At 42.4% G+C, this 13,357-nt stretch overlaps 1 protein-coding gene across 2 annotated transcripts in view; it reads right to left on the bottom strand.

Moving 5' to 3' along the window:
• The window catches only part of SCRN1 (secernin 1), a 61,655-nt gene extending 55,311 nt beyond the window's left edge, over positions 1 to 6,344 (bottom strand). The window contains exon 1 of one of the 2 annotated variants that reach the window (XM_058527630.1): positions 6,193 to 6,344. The gene's annotated coding sequence lies outside the window, so the exon portion shown is untranslated. The other variant, XM_058527636.1, reaches the window with a different exon arrangement.
• Positions 6,345 to 13,357: the final 7,013 nt, after the last annotated feature.

Raw genomic sequence — 13,357 nt, forward strand, 5'->3', positions numbered from 1 at the left:
GTACACAACCAACAGAGGAGGGCAGTAACTCAACTTAAAACAACGATCGGAAAGCTTATGGGAGCTTTCAAGGATGTCCAACTCACCTTAGGGGAGCAGATTAAGCACTAAGAGATTTACGTTAAATATATAACCATTAAGAACAAAAGAAGAAGGGAACATGAACCATCTCCAGCTCTTTCCCTCCACTTCAGGTAAGGCTCAACTGGAAGGCCCCCAGCTCCCTCCCCTTCCAGTCACTCTGACTTGGGGACCTGACATTCCATCCAGTTCAGTTCACTGCCATCCTGGACTGGGTTGATGATGCTGGAAGCTTCTGGGGGAGGGAGGACAGGTGGATATGACTGACACCTGCATCGCTTCTCGCCTTCTTGGATTTCAGGTAGCTCACTTGTCACAAAGGGAATAGGAGCACATGGTCTTAGCCATCCCTTCCACTGACAAGAGGTTTGAAACCACCCCTAAGAGTTGCTGAGAAGAACGTCCCATATAAGGCCCAGATTGGGGGTAGGTATGAGAGTGAGGGTAGAAGAGATACACAGAATGATGCAAAGGGATATGTCTATCACCTGGTACAGGGTAGGTACAAAGTGCTAGAGGATTGTGGCCAATCTACCTCAGAGATAAAGCGAGCACAGATCCTACCTCACCCCCAATAACTCTTCTCTACATTTGCTGGCTCTTTCATCCATTTGTTTCCCAAGTTGAACTTTTAAAAAATTTGGTGAAACGTTTCCAGAGTCCCTCTAGGCCTGTGATTGGATTTATACTGGCTTTATAGATTCATTTCACAAAGACAACTAAAATAATCAAAATCATAAAATCTAAAATTTTGTTTTGGAATATTAAGCATTCACTATGTGCTTAATAACATGCTAAGCAATACATACAAATATATAAAATAATTTAATCCTCATAATAACCATATCACACAGGTATTATTATCCCCATTTAAAGATGATAAAATTGAGGTTAAGAGTGGTTAAGTCTTGCCCAGGGTCAAATAAGCAAGTAGTGGAGTGGGAATCCAGACTCCAAAATACTCTTAACCACCAGGCTGTCCTGACTTCATTTTCCCAACCAAAGGCAGGGTTAGTCTTTGTTGGCGTGAGCTTTCTTCTAAGTCCATCATTGGAGTTCCGTATTTTTCTTTATGGGGATCCTGCCCATTTTCTGATAAGTTTACTAGAGGGAGATGTACATATCCTCAACGAAGAAAACCATAGGGCTTTATGCGGACATAGGAGAAGATATGAAGGGTAGTGAGATATTCCTGTTCTTTGCTGGGAAGATCTAATGCTATACAGAGGTGTCAGTCTTCCCTAATCCATGGAGTCACTAGGCAGCAATCAATTTTGGAAATAACCTGACAAAAATGATCCTGAACTTCATCTAGAAAGGATATGTGGGATTAGCCAAGAAGTTTCAGAAATGAAAACTAATGAGGAAAGACTAACCTTGCATGGTATTAAATCATGTTATAAAGTTTCAGTAATTAAAACAGTTCAATACTGATGCAAGAATAAACAGATTATCAGAATAGAGACTCCTTAAATATACCCATATAATGCAGGAAATTAGTATATGATGAAGGCTGAATTTGAAACCAAGGTGAAAAGATGTATTAAACAATAAACGGCGTTGGGATAATTTATTTGGGATGGAGAAAGAAGGGAAGAAATCTGTCCAGATCCCCAATTCACTCCTAATCCCCAAAAATATTATTACTCAAAAATGTAAGTGTTTAGAGCATTTATATTGGTAGAACCAGAGGAAGGCTAGTCTTTTTGTTGCTGTTGTCTTCGTATGCACAAGTGTAGAAGCAAAAGTTATCTCAGTGTGTAGTGCTGAAATACAATAACGTAAATTCTAATAATCCTTTGTGTTTTTCAATATGCCATATCTCAGCCCATGGAAACCATCTAGCAAAATTGGTGGACAGCTCTTGCTTATCCCATTTTAAGAAGGAGATGATAAGAGCCTTGATGAGTGACTTGCTCAAGGTCACACTCCTAATTAGAGGCAGAACCAGAGCTAGGACCAAGGTCCCCTAACTTGCAGCCTGAGAATCTCTCTTTGTAGGAGATGCATTCACCTCGTTTTGATGCATTTGATATGTTTGTGAAACCAGACATACCAGAATGTGCAAGTTACTTTCCAATGTGCTGTGCAGTTGTGCCCACACTATCCTTTCACCACTCTGGTTACTGTCCCACCACCGTAACCCCTGCCAACCCGCATTCCACTGACTCCAGATCCTGGAACACCACACACTCTGCCTTTTCTGCTTCATAAAGTCTTATAACCCAGCAGTCCCAGCCCACCACATACTCACTCTCTCCATCTACAAAGTGTCCGTGAGCACCTCCTCCTTGTAGTCCTTCTCCATCCATCCTATCTCCCCTCCAGTTTCTGTTCAAGCTTCTCTCTCCTTACATGTCCAGTTCTATGAACGGTATCACACACCTCAACCAACCTCCACTTTCTGTTAATAATCTAGACCAACGCAGTCCAACAGAAACATAATGGAAGACAGATGCAAACCACATATGCAATGTTATGTTCTCTAGTAGCCACATCTAAAAAAATGAAGAGAAACTGGTGAAACTATTTTTAATAACATATTTTATTTAAATCCAATATATCCAAAATATTACTTCAATATATAATCAATATAAAAATTATTAATGAGACATTTTAAATTCTTTTTTTATATAAATATTTGAAATCTGGTGTGTTTTTTATACTCACAACATATCACAATTCAGACTCGCCATATTTCAAGTGCTCAGTCTCCACATGTGGCTGCTGGCTAGTGGCTACTGAATTGGATAGCACAGACCTAGGCTCTCACGCCAATGAAAATGATCCCAAACTATCATAATGACTGATCATTGCTGGATAAAGGGATCATGGGTGATTTTTAAAAAATAACTTTGGAGCCAGCCCTGATGGCCTAGTGGTTAAAGTCTGGTGAACTCCGCTTCGGTGGCCTGGGTTTGGTTCCCAAGCGTAGAAGCACACCACTCATCTGTCAGTAGCCATGCTGCGGCAGTGGCTCACATAGAAGAACTAAAAGGATCTACAACTAGAACATACAACTATGTACTGGGGCTTTGGGAAGGAAAAAAAAGAGAGGAAGATTGGCAACAGATGTTAGCTCAGGGCAAATCTTTCCCAGCAAAAACAATAATAATAATAATAACTTTGGCTTATCTGTATTTTTTATTGTTCTCCAATAAACACAAATTGCATGTGTTTATTTTAAAAACTTGTGATTTTAAATATCTTTGGCATAGCAGGGGAATTTAAATGAATGAATGTTCACATTCATGCTCTAATGCAAGTTATTTTTTTTAAATGGCACACGTGGCGTCTGCATGTCTTTGCTTCGACATATCTACCCATATCTAGCTCCTATCTGCTTCACCGTCTCAAACTATTCTCCTTGTTCCCTGCAACCTGCCCACTTTCTCCTTCTGCAGATGACTGGGTTGAAGGTACAGAATGCCTGGAAGAAATATTTTCCATATCTTCACCACCTCTGCACAAACACCAACCCATACACAATTTCTAGTTCTGCTTTAGTAGATCTGAGATTACTGATATGACTCAGAGAATTCAAATTCAAATTCTAGAAAAAGCCTCTGTCTTCAGTGCTGCTTCAAAGTTATTTTAAAATAGGCTTGATATTTACTTTTACTTAAAATTAGATACATTCAAAAGCTATTATATGTCCCACATTGGTTTCTTTTAAAAAGAAATTGACCTAATGGTTCTCCACAAACAGGAGCAACTCATTTTTTAACCAGTAAATACACTTCTCACCTCAAAGATTTTGACTAAAATTATGTTTTTGGTGCTTAAATATAGAAGCAGTCTAGTCACTGGGAAATGGGAAGGAGGTGGACACAGCTTAAGAAGTTAAATGGGCTTGAATCAGGAACCAAGGTGTAGTCACTTTAAATACCTATAGATTTTAAAATTCATGTTACAGTTTGGTTTCGAGCTGCTCTAAAGTGTTTGTCCATCCTAATAATGACAGGTTTGCCCTTTTCCCCCAGGCTTTGAAAGGCGGCATGTGGGACCCTGAAATGGGGAGTTATAAGACCTGGATTTCGGTCCTCACTGCCAGATGCCAACCAGCTATATGACCTTGGATGCAGTCCATTCAACCTGCTGGATTCAGCCTCCTGGGCTGTAAAAAGGGGGCTGACAGCAGACAACCTCTCTCAGGCTGCTTCCGGCTCACCATTCCTGACCTTTGTGCTAATCTTCCTCCATTCCATTATCCCTGAAACACACCTCCTCATGCATCTCCTCCTCCCTAAATGAGAAGATGGCTGGCAGCACAGCAGTGAAAGGAGAAAGAAAGGCTGTTTAAAAAAAAAATCCTAAAATGAGTCACCTTTCAAGAATTTACCATTCTCTGGTGCCTGGATGCTTGCTCATGGTGCTAAATCAGTGCTTGTAAGGAAACTTGCTCTAAGAACCTGGTATTTGTTATATGTACTGTTCTTGGATGATGTTTACACTAGATACTCGTCTCTTAAGAGCCACTTGTAGGTACAAAACACAGAAGTTACGTATGAAAGAGACATCAACAGCCACATTAATCGATTTTAGGGGAGCCTGGAGAAAATCAGACCAAAATCACAGCGAGTTTTAATTAGGTCTTTGCATCAGCTTTTGATAAGTTACCGAAGATAATTACAGCTACCCAAACTTCCCACTTAACCTCCCCAGGACCCTGCAGCACCCTGTAATCGAGCCTGATGCAAGAATCACTCCCTACCCCTTAGGGCTGGCTGCAGCCACACCCAGGAGAGCCTTCCCTCCCCATAGATTGCCTCACCAAGGCTTAAGTCAGGGGGCAGCGGATGTTAGCTGTGGTCGGTGCTGCTTCAGCCTGGCCTGATTTTTCACGCTGCCATTTTGAATTAACATAGGTTTCCTTGCAACTGATGCATCTTCTGGTCAGGCTTGGAACCCAGTAGTCACACACACACACACACACACACACACCCCACCGGGAAGCTGGACACAAGTGTAATTCAAGACACTTGCAAGCCAGAATTAAACAGCAAATCCAAAAAGACCTTATTAATTAGCAGAACCCTACTAAGGCAGTTTTGAGTCACAGCAAATGACAGCTTCCTTAAATGCACTTGGGTTTAATGGTCATTTTTAACCCCTAAATCCGAGTTCCTGTCAATTCTCTAAAGTTCAAGCGTCCCTCCTGCTTTGCAGACCACACTCGTCTCAGACCTCACCAGTGATGTCGCCAAATAATCGGAGCCCCGACAGACAAGCGAACCGAGGACGCAAAGGCAAACTGAAGTGGATAATCATCTCAAATACATGAGTGCCTTTTACCAAGAAGTGCCCCGGCGCCATGGCGTTAACATGCCCTGACACTCCCCCACCCCAAGAATCGCCCCGGGTGTGGCTTGGGGGGAAGTTGTGTCAAGTCCTGCTGCTCGCGTAGACCAGAGCTACAGCCCGTACGTTTGCCCTTAACTGGAGGGCAGTCCACCGGACACGATTCGGCGATCGCGGACCCGGTGGACGCTGGGGCAGAGCCGGGCCAAGGGCAGCAGGCCCCTCCAGGCAGCCATGTTCGCGCGAGCCCACCCGCGGGGCAGGTGCCTTACCTCCCGGGAAAGTGCCAGGCCCGCTCCGCCACCCGCGCTGCGCCCCAGCGAGCCCCGAACCCCGGGAGCGGCCCGAGGGGTGTCGGGGGTGGAGGGCGCACAAGGTACACACCCCAGCGGGGCAGCAGCTGGGATATCAGGAAACCGAAACACAGGAAAAGCAGCTTGAGAGGTTATGCGAGTTAAAGGGAGGTGGGAAGATGGATGGGGTTGGGGCGCGGAGAGCAGAGAGAGGTTCCAACCAGGCTGCAGTGCCCGTGCCCCGGGATGGGGCGTCCCTCTCCTGCGCTCCCGCAGCCTACGAGCCCGTCACCCCCAACCCTGAGCCAAGGCCACCTCTCCCCTGATCCCCCAGGGACCGTAACCCGCCGGAGCCTGCACCCGCGGGTTTTGGCCCCAGGTAGCGGTACCTGCGGGTTCGGAGGGACAGCAGGAGGCGACGAGGCACGGGGGACAGCGATGGCGGATCCGGGTGAAACCCGCGCGGGGAAGCGGCTGCAGACGCCCTGCGCTCCCAGTCGTGACCGCCGGGGCTCACCTGCGGGGTGGTGGCCTCCGGGCTCGGCTCTGCGGTGCTGATGCTGCGGCCGCTGAGGGTGCGGGTGCGGGTGCTGCTGCGGTCGCGATCACTGCGGCGACATCGGGGGCTGCAGCTGCAGTGGCGGAGGCGGCCGTCCGGCGCTTCCCCCTCCCCAGACTCCTGGCGCTCGCGCCCGCCGCCCTCCGCTAACAGCTGGCCCGGCTCACGTGACCGCGGGGCCCACGCCCGCCTCTCCCCACCCCGGGCCCCCGGGCGCGCCGCACCCGCCGCGTCTGGGGCGACGGGCCCGCAGCGCCGCGCTCGGCCTGGTAGGGGAGGGCGCCTGGGAGCAGGAGGAGCGGCCGAGAGGCGAATCTCGCTGCCGAAAGTGGCTCCCCTCTTTGCTGGATTTTTATTTCTTGGTCTCAGCCCCGGTAGTTGTTCTCGAAAAGGAGAACTGGGTCTTTAAGGATCCGGCCCCCACTTCCTCCGGGCGCTCCTCCTGGACTCCGCGGTTTGGTTGCTACGTGCGGGCCTCCGTGTCTAAGCAAAATTTCCCCGCGGAGAAACGTGTCCTGTAGTTTGTTGACTCACATGTCCAAGCCAACTCCTTGGTTTTAAAGGTGCTGTCCTGCGCCATGTTGATAAGCCAGACTCTATGCCAGATACTTGGGCATTGAAGCCCAAAGAGATTAAGTAATTTGCCCAAGATCGCACAGCAGGTAGCAAAGCCAAGATTCCATACCTGGGTTAGTAAATCCACAGACAAGTGACAGGTGTGTTGATGCTGGTGTCAAGGTCATTGGTCAGGACATGACCATCCGTCATGTCCTTTTTATAAATTAATAAGAAAAGACCGTCTCAAAGGATATGAAGGGATAGTTCACAGCAAAACAAATGCAATACCACTCAGGCTCATGAAAAGATATTCAAGCTCCCTTAAATGCAAATTAAATATACAAGGTAGCATTTTCCACCTGTCAGATTAGCAAAAATCAAAAAGTTTTATATCCTCCATGGAGGACAATTTGGCCATATCTCCCAAAATAACAAATATATACTTAGTCTTTGACCCAAGGATTCCACTTCTGGAATTTATCCTACAGATACACTGACACGTGTGAAATGATATGAGTACAAGGTCATCCATCGCTACATTGGTTGTGCTAGCAAAGATTGGAAGCAAATGTCCATCAACAGAGGATTATTCAAATAAATGACAGCACATCAATACAATGGAATGCTATCCAGCTATAAAAATAAAAAAAAATGAAGATCTACCTCTATGTACTGATATGAAAGATTTCCAACCTGTACTAAGTGTGTGTGGGGAACCATGTGCAGAAAATTGTGCAAATGTGTTGTTTGTGGGAAAGAAAAAAAATGCCTGTACTCATATTTGCAAATGCATAGAATATATCTTGGAAGGATACATAAGAAATTGTACAAGTAGATGCCACCAGGGAGGAGAATGGGGTGACTGAATGCAGGGGAGGGAAGGAGACTTTTTTCCTGTGTCTTTTGAATGTTATGCCTGTGCTTGTGGTTTGCCACACAAGTGAATGGATAGTGGGAGAGGGCTGAGGGAATCAGTGCAGATACTACAGAATAGAGCAGTGGTCATAGATTCTTGGAGCAATAAGGGGCCTCATTGTGCGTTTAGTCCAACCAAGGAAACTGTCCTTTTACTTTTAACCTGTCTCTGTCTTTGTATTATAGTGGTCTTTTTGTTTTTTCGTTTTTCAGATAGAATATAATTGGACTTTGCTTTTCATTCAATCAGACACTATCTGCCTTTTAATTGGAGCGTTTGGATCAGTGGCTGTTAAAAAGGGGCAATTTTACCCCACGGGGACATTTGGCAATGTCTGGAGACATTTTTGGTTGTTGCAATGACAGAGGTGGGGAAGGTCTATACTGGCATCTAGTAGACAGAGGCCAGGGATGCTATTAAACATCCTATGATGCAAAGCGCCGCCCCCACAACCAAGAATTATCTGGCCCTAAATGTCAATAGCCCTGAGATTGAGAAACTCTGGTTTAGACCATTTATATTTAATGCAAGTATCAATATGAAGGGTTTTAAATGTAACATCTTGCTGCTTCTGTTTGTTCCATCTGTTCTTTGTTCTTTTTTTCTCTTTGTTTGTTTGTTTGTTTTTTTGTGAGGAAGATCAGCCCTGAGCTAACATCCATGCTAATCCTCCTCTTTTTGCTGAGGAAGACCAGCTCTGAGCTAACATCTATTGCCAATCCTCCTCCTTTTTTCCCCAAAGCCCCAGTATATAGTTGTATGTCATAGTTGCACATCCTTCTAGTTGCTGTATGTGGGACGCCGGCTCAGCATGGCCCGACAAGCGGTGTGTTGGTGCGTGCTCAGGATCCGAACCCGGGCGGCCAATAGTGGAGTGCACGCACTTAACCGCTAAGCCACAGGGCCGGCCCCTTTTTCTCTCTTTTTGCTCTTTACTTGCCTTCTTTCAAAGAATTGAGTATTTTTTAAATATTCCATTTTATATCCACTATTGATTTATTAGTTATACTGCTTGTTTTATTTTTTGATTACTCTAGGATTTACAATGTATATGCATCTTAAATTTATCATTGTCTGCCTTCAAATAATATAATTTCAGGTATAATGCAAAACACTTTCAACAGTACACTTCTGTTTCCAGCCCCATCTTTACTATTTACTGTGACTACTGCTGTCATTTGTTGTAGGTGCAGATTTGATGGTAATGAACTCCCTCAGGTTTTGTCTGAAAAAGTCTTACTTTACATTCATTTTTGAAACATTTTTGTTGGATACATAAGTTTTGATTGAGAGTTTCTTTTCTTTTGGCACTTGAAAGGTACCATTCTATTGTCATAAGACATTGTCACAATACTTGCAAATTTTCTGAAGAAAAGTCTATGTTTGATTTTCTTTATCTCTACGTAGTATTTTTTTTCCTATGGCCACTTTTAAGAGTTTTCTCATTAACATGGGTTTTGAGCAATATGATTATGATGCACCTTGGTCTGTTTTTTTTTTTTCCTTTGTTTATTCCATTGGGGCTCATTGAGCTTCTTGGATCTGTAGGTTTATAGTTTTCATCAAATTAAGAAAATTTTGGGCCATTATTTCTTCAAATATTTTACCCATTGTACTCTGCTCCTCCCAAGTTCAAGGACTCCAATTATACATGTATTATACTGCTTGATATTGCCCCGCAGATCACTGAGGTTCTGTTCTTCCCCCTCCACACACAGCCTTTTTTCACTCTGTGCTTCATTTTAAATAATTTCTCTTAGTATTTCTTCAAGTTTACTTATCTTTTCTTCTGTAGTCTCTAATCTACTGTTATCTAATTGACTGTTAATACTACAAGTGAATTTTTTTTTGTGTGAGGAAGATTAGCCCTGAGCTAACACTTGTTGCCAATCCTCCTCTTTTTGCTGAGGAAGATTGGTCCGGGGCTAACATCTGTGCCCATCGTCCTCTACTTTATATGGGATGCCACCACAGCATGGCTTGACAAGCGGTGCTTCAGTGCGTGCCCGGGATCCAACCTGCAAACCCCAGGCCACCAAAGCAGAGCGCACGTGCTTAACCACTTGTGCCACAGGGCCAGCCCCACTATCAGTGAAATTTTTATACCAGATATTTTATTTTTCATCTCTTGAATTTCTATTTGGTTCTTTTTATGTCATCCATTTCTCTCCTATATGTTTTCCTTTAAATCTCTGATCATATTTATATTTTAATAGCTGTTTTAAAGTCCTTATAAGCTAATTCTATCATTTCTGTCAATTTTTGTCTATTTGTATTGATTGCTTCTTTGTCTCTCTTGTAATTTCTCATCAGATGCCAGACGTTGTGAATTTTCTGCTGTTGAGTGAAGGATTTTTTTGTATTCCTTTAAAGGTGGTTGGACCTCGTTCTGGCAGTCAGTTACTTAAGAATCAGCTTGACTCACTTGAGGCTTGTTTGTAAACTCTTTAGCACAGCCCTAGGATAGCTTTAACTCGATGGCTACTTTAGCCTTTCTGCTAAGGTATGACTCACCTATGGGCTCCAATGAACGTTCCATGTAATCAATAAGGTAATTCCGGCTGGTAGGAACTTGAACAGTTCCCAGTTTTGTGTGAGCTCTGGGAATTTTTTGGTGTACAGCTCCTCGATAGTTGTTCTTTGCTGAGGAGTTGTTCTTTACCCAACAACTTGTGGAGATTCACCATATGCATGCACAGAATGGTATTCAGTCAACGACTCAAGGGAACCTTTATGCAAATTTCTGAAGCTCTTTCCCATTTAGTTTTCTCTTCTCCAGAGCTCTGGCTCACAAACTCTATATCTGTGACCTCCCTGAATTCTTTTTTTTTTTTTTTTTTTTTTGTGAGGAAGACCAGCCCTGAGCTAACATCCGATGCCAATCCTCCTCTTTTTCGCTGAGCAAGACTGGCCCTGGGCTAACATCCATGCCCATCTTCCTCTACTTTATATGGGATGCCACCACAGCATGGCTTAAGAAGCAGTGCGTCGGTGCATGCCCGGGATCCGAACCAGCGAACCTGGGCCGCCGCAGCAGCGGAGCGCGCGCACTTAACCGCTTGCGCCACGGAGCAGCCCTGGCCTCCTTGAATTCTGATCTCTGTTTCCTCAACCCCACAAGTAGACTGGGCTCTGTTTTGTTTCTCTTCTCTTTGCCATGTATGGTTCAGGAATTGCCTCCCAGCAGAAAGCTGGGATAATTGTGGTCTCATCTCACTTGTTTCCTCTCTGAAGAATCACATTCCTACTCTGCTTGTTGTCCAGTGTCTGACAACAGTTATTTCATATATTTTGCCCAGTTTTCTAGTTGTTCACAAGAGGACAGCAAGTCCCATAGCAAGTTTTCCTTCATGGGCAGATGTGGAAGGCTGAGAACACTAATCTTAATGCCTCTAAGGAACCAAATGTCATGATACAGAATCAACTAGACCCATTATTTTAAGAACTACAAATGCATAGTTTACTTATAGCACTTCTTCAATATACTAATTTAACAAGAAACATTTATTGAACACCTGTACCAGGAATTGCACTATTGCTGCAAAGATGAAAAAGGCATATGATAGCTCCTCCTCTCAAGAAGTCCAAGGCAAGCAAGGAAATTAATTAGGCATAGAGGTAATATGTGCATATATTATATGTTGCTGTCAGGGTAATATAAGAGTTATACATAGATAAATACATTGATCTAGTATATTGTGAAATATAAACAAGTTTAAAGATGATCATAAATGAAGGTTACCCAAACCTAGACTATTTTTTTAAAAATATTGATGACAATTTTGCCTTTTCTTCTAACGTGTTATTGTCTAAAGAACCCTATTCAATGATTTTTGAGGAGCTGAAGTACATGTGTAATCAAGAAATGCCTTTAACACATTGCATACAAAGGTATTTCCACTTAGTGCTTCTTTTAGTGTATAATTGTAACAGGAGGAAAAAGATGTGTCATTGGGCAAATCTCACGGGGATGAACGACAGACAATATTATGTGAATGAGACACTTATATATGGGTAAGAAAGCCTGTGTAGTTGCCTTGTACGTAATCTTAGGAGAACCAGAGAAACGAGCTGACAGAAAAACCATGGAAAAATGAGAAAGAAAAGCACTAGTTAAGATTAGTCAGCCACCTGCCTTAATCCTATGACAACCATGTTTAGAAGGTTAGTTTTCTGAATTTGGTTACCATAGAAACAAACTTTTAGAATGCATTTAAATCAATTTACAGAATTACTACCTGTATTGCGTATAGAAAACACAGATAGATTATAAGTATTAAAATCTATTTTTGAATATTTTTAGAATTTAAATGATCCATTAAGCCCTTTGGATACGTAATTTAGAAAACCATAAATTGTACTTTGGCAAAAGGTGTAAAATCTTATTCATTATAATTAGGTGATGGGTTTATAAGTTCAATTATTCAAATATATCATTTCAATGAATGGCTCCTATTTCATTTTAAATACAATAACAGTTCACAAATGTTCTGGACCTGGTTTTAAAAACAAATTGTTATGTATGCTTCACATTCATTGCTGCACTTCTAGGAGTCATTCATGGGTTTAGCCAACTATACAGATAATTTAAAGGGAATTGCTGAAATTTCTTCTTGTGATCATCAAAAAGAAGACTAGAGGATTCTATAATCAGACTCAGGAGTTTCAACCTAATCCTTTCTTGCTGATATATTTCCCTAGTTTACGTGTGTGGAAAAAGTTCATCTCATGCTATGTACATTTTTAAAATGTGGCTTGTTTTTAAAATTCTAGTGATGCTTGAGGCCACCTTTTAATGGATGAAAGCTTATCTAGAATTGTAAAGGCTGAGCCTCTTATGTCTGTGATTTTAACACCACTGCTCACTTGAGATAATACACGACTTTAAACAGAAGTTACTATTAGTTATTTTCCAATTCTTCAGAGAACTAAAGAAAGTCTGTCTAAATTGCTGTAGGAATTTTGGGTTCAATTAAAGGAAGACTTCCTTTATGCTACAAGTGATTAAACAATGATTCTACCTGTTGAGAGAAGGTATGAAATTTCTGACTCCAGGCCAAGAGTATTTTGGTTTGGGTGCTCTTCTGTTTTCCAGGAAAGACCAGAAAACTGGTATTATTTTGTTTCCTGTTGGATTAATTACCTAACTTTTAGAGAATTGGAGATAATCTAGATATATGGAGATATTTTAGTCTTTAAATTCCTGATTACTCTTTACTCTGCTTTACGTTGACTTTCTACCCTTAATCATAAACCAAGCCCTAGGTTTTTACTATTCTTATTATATCTCTTACACCATTGCGTCTAGCTCTTACATGTGCTAAGGATTTGATTTTTCGCATATATAGAACAATTTATTCCTTAGAGCTGGAATCTGTGTCTGGTTCACTTTGAATTTCAAAAAGCACCTATCGTATTTTTGGTAACAAAAATTAAAAGCAAAATTATTTTACTGTCATGAATTTTTCAGATAATCTGTTTTTCTTTACCCTGAATATAAAGATTAGGCTTTAAGAATTATTAGAAAATTTCTAGAATAGGCATGTAAAGAGAGAAAGTAGATTGGTGGTTGCTGAAAAATTGGGGACAAGTTGGGGGTGACTGCTAATGGGTATGGGAGTTTCCTTTTGAGATGATAAAAATGTTCTA

This window comes from Diceros bicornis, chromosome 3, assembly GCF_020826845.1.
Source record: "Diceros bicornis minor isolate mBicDic1 chromosome 3, mDicBic1.mat.cur, whole genome shotgun sequence".
Lineage (NCBI taxonomy): Eukaryota > Metazoa > Chordata > Mammalia > Perissodactyla > Rhinocerotidae > Diceros > Diceros bicornis.